Here is an 11,385-nt window from a genome sequence, read left to right as displayed (position 1 = left end):
GCAGCGCTTTTTCAAGGCAAAAAACTCTGTGCGACAGAATGGGGGCAATTTTGCACAAAATCCCAAGTGGAATTATAGCCTAAGGGTCTATTCACACAGCAGAATTTGCGCTTGTGGAATTCTGCCTCAAATGAAAGCCCAATAGACTTCTATGGGATTCCTCTCTCCCATTAACACTTCTGAATTTCTGCACAGATTAAGCACAAATTCCGCATAAAATCCACAAGCCAGAAACCACCCAAGGAAGCGGAATTGGTGTGGAAATTCTGCTGTGTGAATAGACCCTAAAGGGTTTGTCCCATTATTAACCCCTTAAGGACGCAGCCCTTTTTCACCTTAAGGACTGAGCCCTTTTTCGCAATTCTGACCACCGTCACTTTACAAATTAATAACGCGAAAACGCTTTTACCGAATATTCTGATTCTGATTGTTTTTTCGTGACATATTCTACTTTATTTTGGGGGTAAATTTTCGGCGTTACTTGCATCCTTTTTTGGTGAAAAATCCCAAAATTTCATGAAAATTTAGAAAATTTTGCATTTTTCTAACTTTGAAGCTCTCTAATTGTAAGGAAAATGGATATTCCAGATACATTTTATTTTTCTTCACAAACACAATATGTCCACTTTATGTTGGCATCATAAAATGGACATATTTTTGCTTTTTGAAAAAATTAGAGGGCTTCAAAGTAGAGCAGCAATTTTCAAAAATGTCATGAAAATTACTAAATCTGAAGGGACAGATGTTACAGAACTACAACTCCCAGCATGCCTGGGCAGTCGAGGCATGCTGAGAGTTGTAGTTTGGCAACATCTGGAGGGCTACTGTTTGGGTACCACTGTAACAGTGGTCTCCAAACTGTGACCCTCCAGATGTTGCAAAACTACAACTCCCAGCATGCCCAGACAGCCTTTGGCTCTCTGGGCATGCTGGGAGTTGCAGTTTGGCCCCCCTAGTGGTTGCCACAGTAAAGATCGATTTACTTTCACTTTCAATTCCACCCCCCCACTGTGGATTCCCTACCTGATCAGGATCCTGCAGGCTCAAGCGAAGATCCCAGGTCCCCAGGCATCTTCTCCTGCAGGTACGGCCTCCATCTTCTTTCCAGAGCCCCTTGACAACCAGGGGCGGGCAGATTTCAGCAGGCATCCGACTCCGGTCCCCAACCGGCTAACGGTGGGGACCGAAATTCCCACGGGCGTATGGATACGCCCTGCGTCCTTAAGGACTCGGAATGCAGGGCGTATCCATACGCCCTGCGTCCTTAAGAGGTTAAGATGTATACCCTATTCCCAGAATGGGGGATAAGTATGCAGTATGATTGCAGGGGTCTCATTGTTGGGACCACCTGTGATATCGAGCATGGAAAGGCAGTCATGTATGTGCTCTGCCTCTCTATACATTGTGTATGGGTTGGCTGTAGATAGTTTACTTTACATCTGTTATGAATTGCTGGTCTTGGTAAATCTATCATATTAGGTACTAAGAAAAATAAAGAAATAAATATCAACATAGATTTCAACATTGCCTTTTTGAAAAGATGGCACCAAACATCCAGGATTCAGGATTTTAGGCTCTATTTTGGGGGACAGATATTTAGAAAGGAGGAGATGTGTCAAAATCTGTGCAGAGGAAAAGTTGACCAGTTGCCCATAGCAACCAATTAGATTTCTTTTTTTTCTTTTTCAGAGGCTTTTTTAAAAATGAAAGGAGCAACCTGATTTGTTGCTATGGGAAACTGGTAAATGTTTCCTCTGCACAGGTTTAATAAATCTTCCCCACAATTGAAAAAAGATAAAAAAAAAAAAAAGTTAATCAAGTTCAACCTATATGCCTATTGTGTCACTACTGTGTTGATCCAGAGGAAGGCAAAAAAAAACCTTATAAGGCTCATGCCAATTGCCCAATACCAGGTGGAAATGTTCCTTCCTGATTCCAAATATGGCATCAGAATAAATCCCTGAACCAACGTTCTGTCCTTTTGAATCTAGTATCCATAACCTGTAGTGTTATTACTCTCCACTAAGAGGTAAATGTCGATGGCCTGTCTTTAGGAAAGGCCACCAATATTTGATGGTTGGGATGCTCCCTGAACACCATGGGGGAAATGTTATCAAAACCTATGTCTAGGAAAAGTTTACCAGTTGCCCTTACAACCAATCAGAGTGCTTCTTTTATTTTTCAGAGGCCTGTTCAAAAATTGAAGAAGCAATCTAATTGGTTGCAATGGGCAACTGGTCATCTTTCTCATCTTCTTCATTATGTCTACAGGATTAGCAGGTTGTCCATATAGGCAGCTGTGAATGATAATGCAGGGCAGTTCCATTAAAGTGAAAGAGCGCAGCCTATCAATGTGTTAGACCTTTAAAGAGTGGAAAACAAATGTTTTCAAATCAACTGGTGCCAGAAAGTTTAACAGATTTGTAATCCTTCTAGTACTTATCAGCTGCTGTATACTACAGATATACTACAGAGAAGTTTGTGTAGTTATTTCCAGTCTGACCACAGTGCTCTCTGTTGACACAACTGTCCATGTCAGGAACTGTCCAGATTAGAAGCATAATCCCATAGAAAACCTCTCCAGCTCTGGACAGTCCCTAACATGGACAGACTGGACTTGTCAGACTGTGAAGAATTTCACAAATTTCTCTGTAGTATATCTGTAGTATACAGCAGCTGATAAGTACTAGAAGGGTTAAGATTTTTAAATAGAAGTAATTTACAAAACTGTTTAACTTTATAGCATCAATTGATTTGAAAACATAATTTTTCCACCGGAGTTCCCCTTTAAATATTAAAGGGGTATTCCAATGTTTTCTAAAAAAAAAAAAAAAAAAAAAAAATAAAAAAATGAATCATATGCTGCTGGGGCAGGAAAAAAAAATATATAGATAGATATATATCTAGCCCAATGCCCTGTTGGTCCACCCCAGCTTTGTTTCGCCCCGGTTAGGTCCCCCGATCTTTCTTCTTCACAGTAGTGTCCTCTGACAGCCAGTTATTGGCTGAGCGAGCAAGTCCTGGACTAATTGCCTGTCTCAAAGGCAGGAAGAAAAGAGAAGATCAGGGGACCAGGAGACACACAGGAGCTGCGGGGGACCAAGGCTGGGTTCGTATGGCCTTTTAGGCTATTTTCCCCCTGTCACAGCCACATTTTTTTTTTTTTTTTTTTTAGAAAGCAGTCTGTCACATGTGCTAAGTGTGAACCTGCTTTCATCCGTGAAGAGCACAGGGCAACAGTGGCGCATTTGCCAATCTTGGTATTTTCTGGTAAGCACAACCCCCACCTGTGGACGTCGGGCCCTAATACCACCCTCATGGAGTCTGTTTCTGACCGTTTGAGTAAACACATGCACATTTGTGGCCTGCTGGAGGTCGTTTTACAGGGCTCTGGCAGTTTTCCTCCTGCTCCTCCTTGCACAAAGGCCGAGGTACCGGTCCTGCTGCTGGGTTGTTGCCCTCCTACTCCATGTCTCTTGATGTACTGGACTGTCTCCTGGTAGCGCCTCCATGCTCTGGACACTACGCTGACAGACACAGCAAACCTTCTTGCCACAGCTCACATTGATGTGCCATCCTGGAAGAGCTGAACTACCTGAGCCACTTGTGTGGGTTGTAGACTCAGTCTCATGCTACCACTAGAAGGAAAGCACCGCCAGCATTCAAAAGTGACCAAAACATCAGCCAGGAAGCATAGGAACTGAGAAGTGGTCTGTGGTCACCACCTGCAGAACCGCTCCTTTATTGGGGGTGTTTTGTTAATTGCCTATAATTTCCACCTGTTGTCTGTTCCATTTGCACAACAGCATGTGAAATTGATTGTCAATCAGTGTTCTTCCTGAGTGGACAGTGTGATTTCACAGAAATGTTATTGACTTGGAGTGCAATTGTGTTATTTAAGTGTTCCCTTTATTTTTTTGAGCAGTGTAGTAATATCTTCATCTGCACCATCCCCGGAGGACATTTCTGTCCACAGGGATGGGGAGGATTTGCAGTTTGTAAGTCCCCCCCCCCCCCCCAGCAGCCCTGTAAGTAGCCCCCTAGACGGGAGCTATACTTATCTAGTCTCGCCGCTCTGGGTGCAGTAATGTCCCCTCGGCATGATTGACAGCCCACGTCACTACTCAGTTCCTTAATCCGACAAAACAGAGGAGGGAGGAGATGCTGCTGAAACTTAGCACCAACTGTTTGACTCTTCAGCTGGTAACACAGGCGATCATCAAAACTAAATGTATGGGTAATCTTATCCCTCTAGCACCTAAATGCAAAGATCTGCAGATTCTACACCTTGTATGGAGATGATTCAGGAGAAGATTCACTTTAACAGAGCAATTATTATTCACAACTATAGGATTAATGAAAGTCAACACAAACATGAGATTTACCTCGTCATCCGTGTAGTCATAGTGGGGTGTCCTTTCAAAAGTGTGGCGCTCCATCTCCAAAAAAAGAGAGACAGAGGTCAGCTTATTGACTCGTTCTGTAAACAGTAAAGACATATTCCTGCACAATATTCATATAACCTGATTGATTAGTGATTGACATATACAATTATTCTTTATATATTTACCACATTACTATTTGTATGATAAAAAAATATGAGGATTTTTCTATGTATTTTCTGCACCAGTGTTTTGTTGATTTCTGTTTCTTGTTGTCATCAATAGGAACCTTCAGGGTTGGACACAGAAAGCAGAGGTCACCTGCATAAGAACAGCATGTCGGCCTTTCATAGAGCTCCCCCTCATGTTCCTCTAACAACCCAACAGTATCTGTAAGCTATGAGATGTATTATTACATGCAATCTAATGGGCAGTAGGAAGCTGCCTATAAGGTGGCAGTGGATCCTTTTACTACTTGACCCCTATACAATAGTCTGCACATGAAACATGTCCACCCCTGGGAACCTTCATTGTTACTTCCAATGGCTGAATATCTCTCCCAATCATGTGATCACTGGGTTGCTTGGCTTATTACAGGACAAAGCTCTTATACCTGTCCTGATAGGGTATGTTCACATGGGGTAGATACACTATGGAAATTTTTTTTTTTTTTGCATTTTAACCCCTTAGGGACCAAGCCAATTTTCACCTTAAGCACCAGAGCGTTTTTTGAACATCTGACCACTGTCACTTTAAGCATTAATAACTCTGGGATGCTTTTACTTTTCATTCTGATTCCAAGACTGTTTTTTTCCTGACAAAATATACTTTATGTTAGTGGTAAATTTTTTCGATACTTGCATAATTTCTTGGTGAAAAATTTCCAAAATTTGATGCAAAAATTGAAAATTTAGCATTTTTCTAACTTTGAAGCTCTCTGCTTGTAAGGAAAATAGACATTCCAAATAAATTATATATTGATTCACATATACAATATGTCTACTTTATGTTGGCATCATAAAGTTGAAATGTTTTTACTTTTGGAAGACATCAGAGGGCTTCAAAGTTCAGCAGCAATTTTCAAATTTTTCACAAAATTTTCTAAATTGGAATTTTTCAGGGACCAGTTCAGATTTGAAGTTGATTTTGAAGGGCCTTAATATTAGAAATACCCCACAAATGACCCCATTATAAAAACTGCACCCCTCAAAGTATTCAAAGTGAAATTCAGTAAGTGTGTTAACCCTTTAGGTGTTTCACAGGAATAGCAGCAAATTGAAGGAGAAAATTCTAAATCTATATTTTTTACACTGGCATGTTCTTGTAGACCCAGTTTTTGAATTTTTACAAGGGGTAAAAGGAGAGAAATCTTCCTAAAATGTGTAACCCAATTTCTCTTGAGTAAGGAAATACCTCATATGTGTATGTCAAGTGTTCGGCAGGCGCAGTAGAGGGCTCAGAAGGAAAGGAACAACAATGGGATTTTGGAGAGTGAATTTTGCTGAAATGTTTTTTTGGGGTCATGTCACATTTAGGAAGCCCCTATGGTACCAGAAAGCAGAAAACGACCCATGTGGCATACCATTTTGGAAACTACACCCCTCAAGACACGTATAAAGGGATCCAGTGAGCCTTAACACCCCACAGGTGTTTGACGGCTTTTCATTAAATTCGGATGTGTAAATGAAAATAATTATATTTTTCACTAAAGTGCAAATTTTTTTCCCAAATTTACCATTTTTACAAAGCGTAATGGGAGAAAATGCCCCCCAAAATTTGTAACCCCCTCTCTTCTGAGTATGGAAATACCCCATGTTAGGACGTAAAATGCTCTGAGGGTGAACTACAATGCTCAGAAGAGAAGGAGTCACGTTTGGCTTTTGGAAAGCAAATTTTGCTGAAATGGTTTTTGGGGGGCATGTCCCATTTAGGAAGCTCCTATTGTGCCAGAACAGCAAAAAAATAACATGGCATACTATTTTGGAAACTACACCCCTCAAGGAATGTAACAAGGGGTACAGTGAGCCTCAACACCTCACAGGTGTTTGACGACTTTTTGTTAAAGTTGGACGTGTAAATTTTTAATTTTTGCAAGGGGTGATAGGAGAAAATTACCCCTAAAATTTGTAACCCCATTTCTTCTGAGTATGGAAATACCCCATGTGTGGACATCAAGTGCTTTGCTGGCGCACTACAATGCTCAGAAGAGGAGGAGCGCCATTGAGCTTTTAGAGAGAGAATTTGTTTGGAATGGAAGTCAGGGGCCATGTGCGTTTACAAAGCCCCCCCGTGGTGCCAGAACAGCGGGACCCCCCTCATGTGACCCCATTTTGGAAACTACACCCCTCACAGAATTTAATAAGGGGTGCAGTGAGTATTTACTCCCCACTAGCGTTTGACAGATCTTTGGAACAGTAGGCTATGCAATTTAAAAATTTCATTTTTCATTTTCACAGGCCACTGTTCCAAAAATCTGTCAGACACCTGTGGGGTGTAAATGCACACTGTACCACTTATTACATTACATGAGGGGCGTAGTTTCCAAAATGGGTCACATGTGGGGGGGTCCATTGTTCTGGCACTATGGGGGCTTTGTAAACACACGTGGCCTTCAATTCCGGACAAATTTTCTCTCCAAAAGCCCAATGGCGCTCCTTCTCTTCTGAGCATTGTAGTTCGCCCGCAGAGCATTTTACATCCACATATGGGGTATGTTCTTACTCAGAAGAAATGGGGTTACAAATTTTGGGGGGCTTTTTTTTCTATTTTCCCTTGTGAAAATGAAAAATTTAGGGTAACACAATTTATTTTTCATTTTCCCATCCAACTTTAATTAAATTTCTTCAAACACCTGTGGGGTGTTAAGGCTCACTATACCCCTTGTTACATTCCGTTAGGGGTGTAGTTTCCAAAATGGAGTCATGGAAATACCCCACAAATATGTGGCCCTAAACTTCCTTTCCTTTAAATACGACAGGGCTCCGAAATGAGAGAGTGCCATGTGCATTTGAGGACTAAATTAGGGATTGCATAGGGGTGGACATAGGGGTATTCTATGCCAGTGATTCCCAAACAGGGTGCCTCGAGCGGTTGCTAAACTGGGGGGACAGTGTAAGGGGGTGTATATGTAGTGTTTTAGCCTTAATTAGGTGTTAGTGTATTGTAGTGTAATGTTTTTAGGGTACATTCACACGGGCGGGTTTACGGTGAGTTTCCAGCTAGGAGTTTGCGCTGCGGCAAAAAATTTGCAGCAGCTCAAACTTCAGGAAACTCACTATAAACTCGCCCGTGTGAATGTACCCTGTACATTCATATGGAGGGGCAAACCTCCAGCTGTTTCAAAACTACAACTCCCAGTATGTACTGACAGACCGTGCATGCTGGGAGTTGTACTTTTGAAACAGCTGGAGGCACACTGGTTGGAAACCCTTCAGTTAGGTTCTGTTGCCTAACTCAGTATTTTCCAACCAGTGTGCCAGTCCAGCTGTTTCAAAACTACAACTGAGATGTAGTTATGCAACAGCTGGAGGTACGCAAATACAACTCCCAGCATGCCGAGACAGCTATTTGCTGTTTGGGCATACTGGGATTTGCAGTTTTGGAACATCTAGAGGGCTACTGTTTAGAGACCGCTGCACAGTGATCTCCAAACTGTAGCCCTCCAGATGTTGCTAGGCAACTCACCGGCTTCCGTAGAATCCAGGGAGCCGCATCGCTGTCCTCTGCCGCCACCGATCCCCGCCCACTGCTGCTGATCGCCGCCCGCTGCCGATGGGTAAGTGGACCTCCGGCGCTGTTCCCCGACGGTTCCCCGTTCTGCCCAGCCTACGTTAACCCCCGCCCCCGATCTGCTACTGGTCGTCGCTTCTGAACGACCAATCCCCGCCCGCTGCCGCTGATCGCCGCCAGCTGCCGATGGGTAAGTGGACCTCCGGCACTGTGCACCGACGGTTCCCCGTTCTGCCCGGCCACTGTGGGTGGGCAGAATGGGGGAACCGAACGTTAACCCCCCCCTGCCCCCGATCTGCTATTGGTCTTTGCTTCTGAACGACCAATAGCAGGGATAGGAGGGGTGCCCCCCCTGCCACCTCACTCCTATCCCTTCAGGAGTATCGTGGGTGTCTTGGACAACCCCGATCCCCCTTACTTTCCGGGTAACCGGGTCACCGTAGACCAGTATGAATTCACCAGTGATTTGCGGCAATTGCCGACATGGGGGGGGGGGTTGATCTCAGGACCCCCCTGGGCATTTGCACGGGGTGCCTGCTGATAGATATCAGTAGTCAACCCGGTCCGGTCCCCGCCCGGTGCGCGGCGGGGACCGAAATTCCCACGTGCGTACAGGAACGCCCTTGGTCCTTAAGTACCAGGGAGCGAAGGCGTACCTGTACGCCCTTGGTCCCTAAGTGGTTAATAAACAAATTGCTAAACAAAAGAATGCAGAAATGGTATGTAAAACTAAACTACTGATACAGTGATCCCTCAACTTACAATGGCCTCAACATACAATAGTTTCAACATACAATAGTATTTTCTGGACCATTTTAACTTGAATCCAGACTCAACATGGCTGGAAGAACTGACCAATCAGAACGGATATTTTACTGGAAAAACCCTTGTTACTGAAGTGCATGCACTGAATTCCTGTCCGATAGCACCCTCTACAGTGCAGGGAGGTATTACATGTTCTGTACTACTCTTTACCTGTGCCAGGGTTAGCTGCTCCTTTGGACACCAGGTAAAGGCGACTCCATGATACTTTTTTTGGACATTGTGTGTACTATACAGGACCCTGAAGAAGCTCCTGTCCTCTACATAGACAGTGATTTACAGCAACCAGCAGATCTTTCGTACTTTTATATGTAAGGACTTGCTTTATCTATATTAGTTATCTACCTATTTTTGTTTACTCCTCCCTTTTTCCTATTTTTGGATAAAATTTTGGAGGCTTCAGAACCAATTACCATCTTTCCATAGAGTTATGGTCTCAACATACAATGGTTTCAACATACAATGGTTGCCCTGGAACCAATTAATATTGTAACTTGAGGGACCACTGTACTAACTTATATTAGACAGTCTAAAGATGTGCCAGATTTATATCATACAGCTACTGTGATAAATTTGGTGATTTTGAAAGTTTTACACTGTCCAAGAATCAATAGTATTAATATATCTGCTCCCCTGACAAACAAAAAATATTACCAAAACCAAAATTTACAGCCTGGTCCAGAATTCTGATGTAAACAATTAACTGTACATAGAACACATGGCAAGGGGGAGAGAGGTGCACTGATTCTTATATCATGTGACTCAAGGAATTCTATTGAAAAATGCCCTTTCTTCCACCTATAGAGGACTATGAGAGGAGTAACACCACAATTTTTTTAAGAAAAGGAAAAAAACAAAAACAAAAACAAAAACAAAAAAAACAAGAACATAGCTAGTGAATGCAGTGATTTTGAAAAGTTTCCATTGAGCCCAAAAAAACACCACTAAAGGGTGAGGTAATGCCAAAAATTAAAGGATAACTCCGGGATGTAACAACTTATCCCCTATCTAAAGTGTTAGATCGCTGGGGTCTGACCACTGGGGCCCTCCGTTATCTCCCGCATGGAGCCCCGGCTCCCTGCATGAAACAAGCCCTTTCGACCACAGCACGAACCTGTGGCTGACACGCCCCCTCCATGCAGTCCTATGGCAGAGCCGGAGATTGCCGAAAGCAGCGCTCCAGCTCTCCCATAGAGCTGCCCGGAAGGGGCGTGTCGGCCGCCGCTTTGTGTGGTGGTCAACACGCCCCATTCATGCTGAGAACTGGGGCACCGTTTGGGAGATCCAGCTGTCAGATCCCCCGCGACCTTAGGATAGGGGATAAGTTGTTACATCCAGGAGTTATCCTTTAAAACACTATGTAGGTATGGAATTTCATATTTTCCTATTGACTCCTAGCTAACATCTGGCAGCGGTAGTTTTGTCCCAAATGCATTTTGGGGGCATTTTTTTTCCAGCCTAAAGCAGTGCTCTCCAACATGTAGAGGAAGAGTGGTGCAGTTGCCCATAGCAACCCATTGGATCGCTTCTTTCAAATATTTTGATAAATCTCCCCCATAGAGCCCAGTTCATATAATAATAAGATGATATATGTGCCAGGCTGTGACCAGTTAGTGCCCATCACATGCCAGTCTCATGACCTATTATTTCAGACATATATTTACAGTTGGAGCAATATACAGCTATAATATACATTGGGATGGAGATTTATCAAAACCTGTGCAGAGGAAAACTTGCCCAGTTGCCCATAGCAACCAATCAGATATCTTCTTTCATTTTAAAAAGGGCCTGTCCAAAATGAAAGAAGAGATCTGATTGGTTGCTATGGGCAACTGGACAACTTTTCCTCTGAACAGGTTTTGATAATTCTCCCCCTGGATGTGTAACTGGACAGAAATATGTGACGATATTAATGAGGGATAATATAGTTTAGAGTAGGACTTACCACTGGATGATCCGGAAAGGATGGTATAACCGGAAAGTGAGGTGTTACCTGAAATAAAAGCACAGACACACAGACACACAACAACAAACAACACACACAGACACTAAGACGCAACAAATAATACAATAATGCACTTGTACGGCTCAGAAATCACAGAATAGCTCCTCCTCTGGCGGTCGCTCCAGCTGAGTGGTTGGTTGTCAGGACAACAGACAAACATACCGTGCAGGTGCCAAGCCAGACAGACCAATCACAGGCCAGCTCACTTGTATCAAGACCAACCAATCACAAACCAGCTCTTTTGTATGTAGATGATCTGCTGGATTCATACATATAATAGGGTTTTAGGATGATTGATAAATCTCCCCAATAATTTTGGATCAATAACCAATATCCCTGCTGAAACCTCTACAATAGTAGGCCCTGACATCAATCCCCTCTAATTATTAATGGAAGTGCCTGTCCTTAATGCAAAAGCTGCTCCTCAGTATATTTCCTATATATAAT

At 43.1% G+C, this 11,385-nt stretch overlaps 1 long non-coding RNA gene across 1 annotated transcript; it reads right to left on the bottom strand.

Annotated features, from left to right (window-relative positions):
* Window positions 1–1,255: 1,255 nt before the first annotated feature.
* Window positions 1,256–11,088, bottom strand: LOC130312938 (uncharacterized). Its single transcript, XR_008860981.1, has 3 exons — window positions 10,879–11,088; window positions 4,386–4,439; window positions 1,256–1,482 (listed from the first exon to the last, which is right to left on the bottom strand). It is a non-coding gene; the product is annotated as an uncharacterized LOC130312938 (long non-coding RNA).
* Between the last annotated feature and the right edge of the window lie 297 nt (window positions 11,089–11,385).

Source organism: Hyla sarda, unplaced genomic scaffold (assembly GCF_029499605.1).
Source record: "Hyla sarda isolate aHylSar1 unplaced genomic scaffold, aHylSar1.hap1 scaffold_1741, whole genome shotgun sequence".
Classification (NCBI taxonomy): Eukaryota; Metazoa; Chordata; class Amphibia; order Anura; family Hylidae; genus Hyla; species Hyla sarda.
The sequence above is the reverse complement of the archived record's forward strand: the minus strand, read 5'-3'. Positions and strand labels throughout refer to the sequence as shown.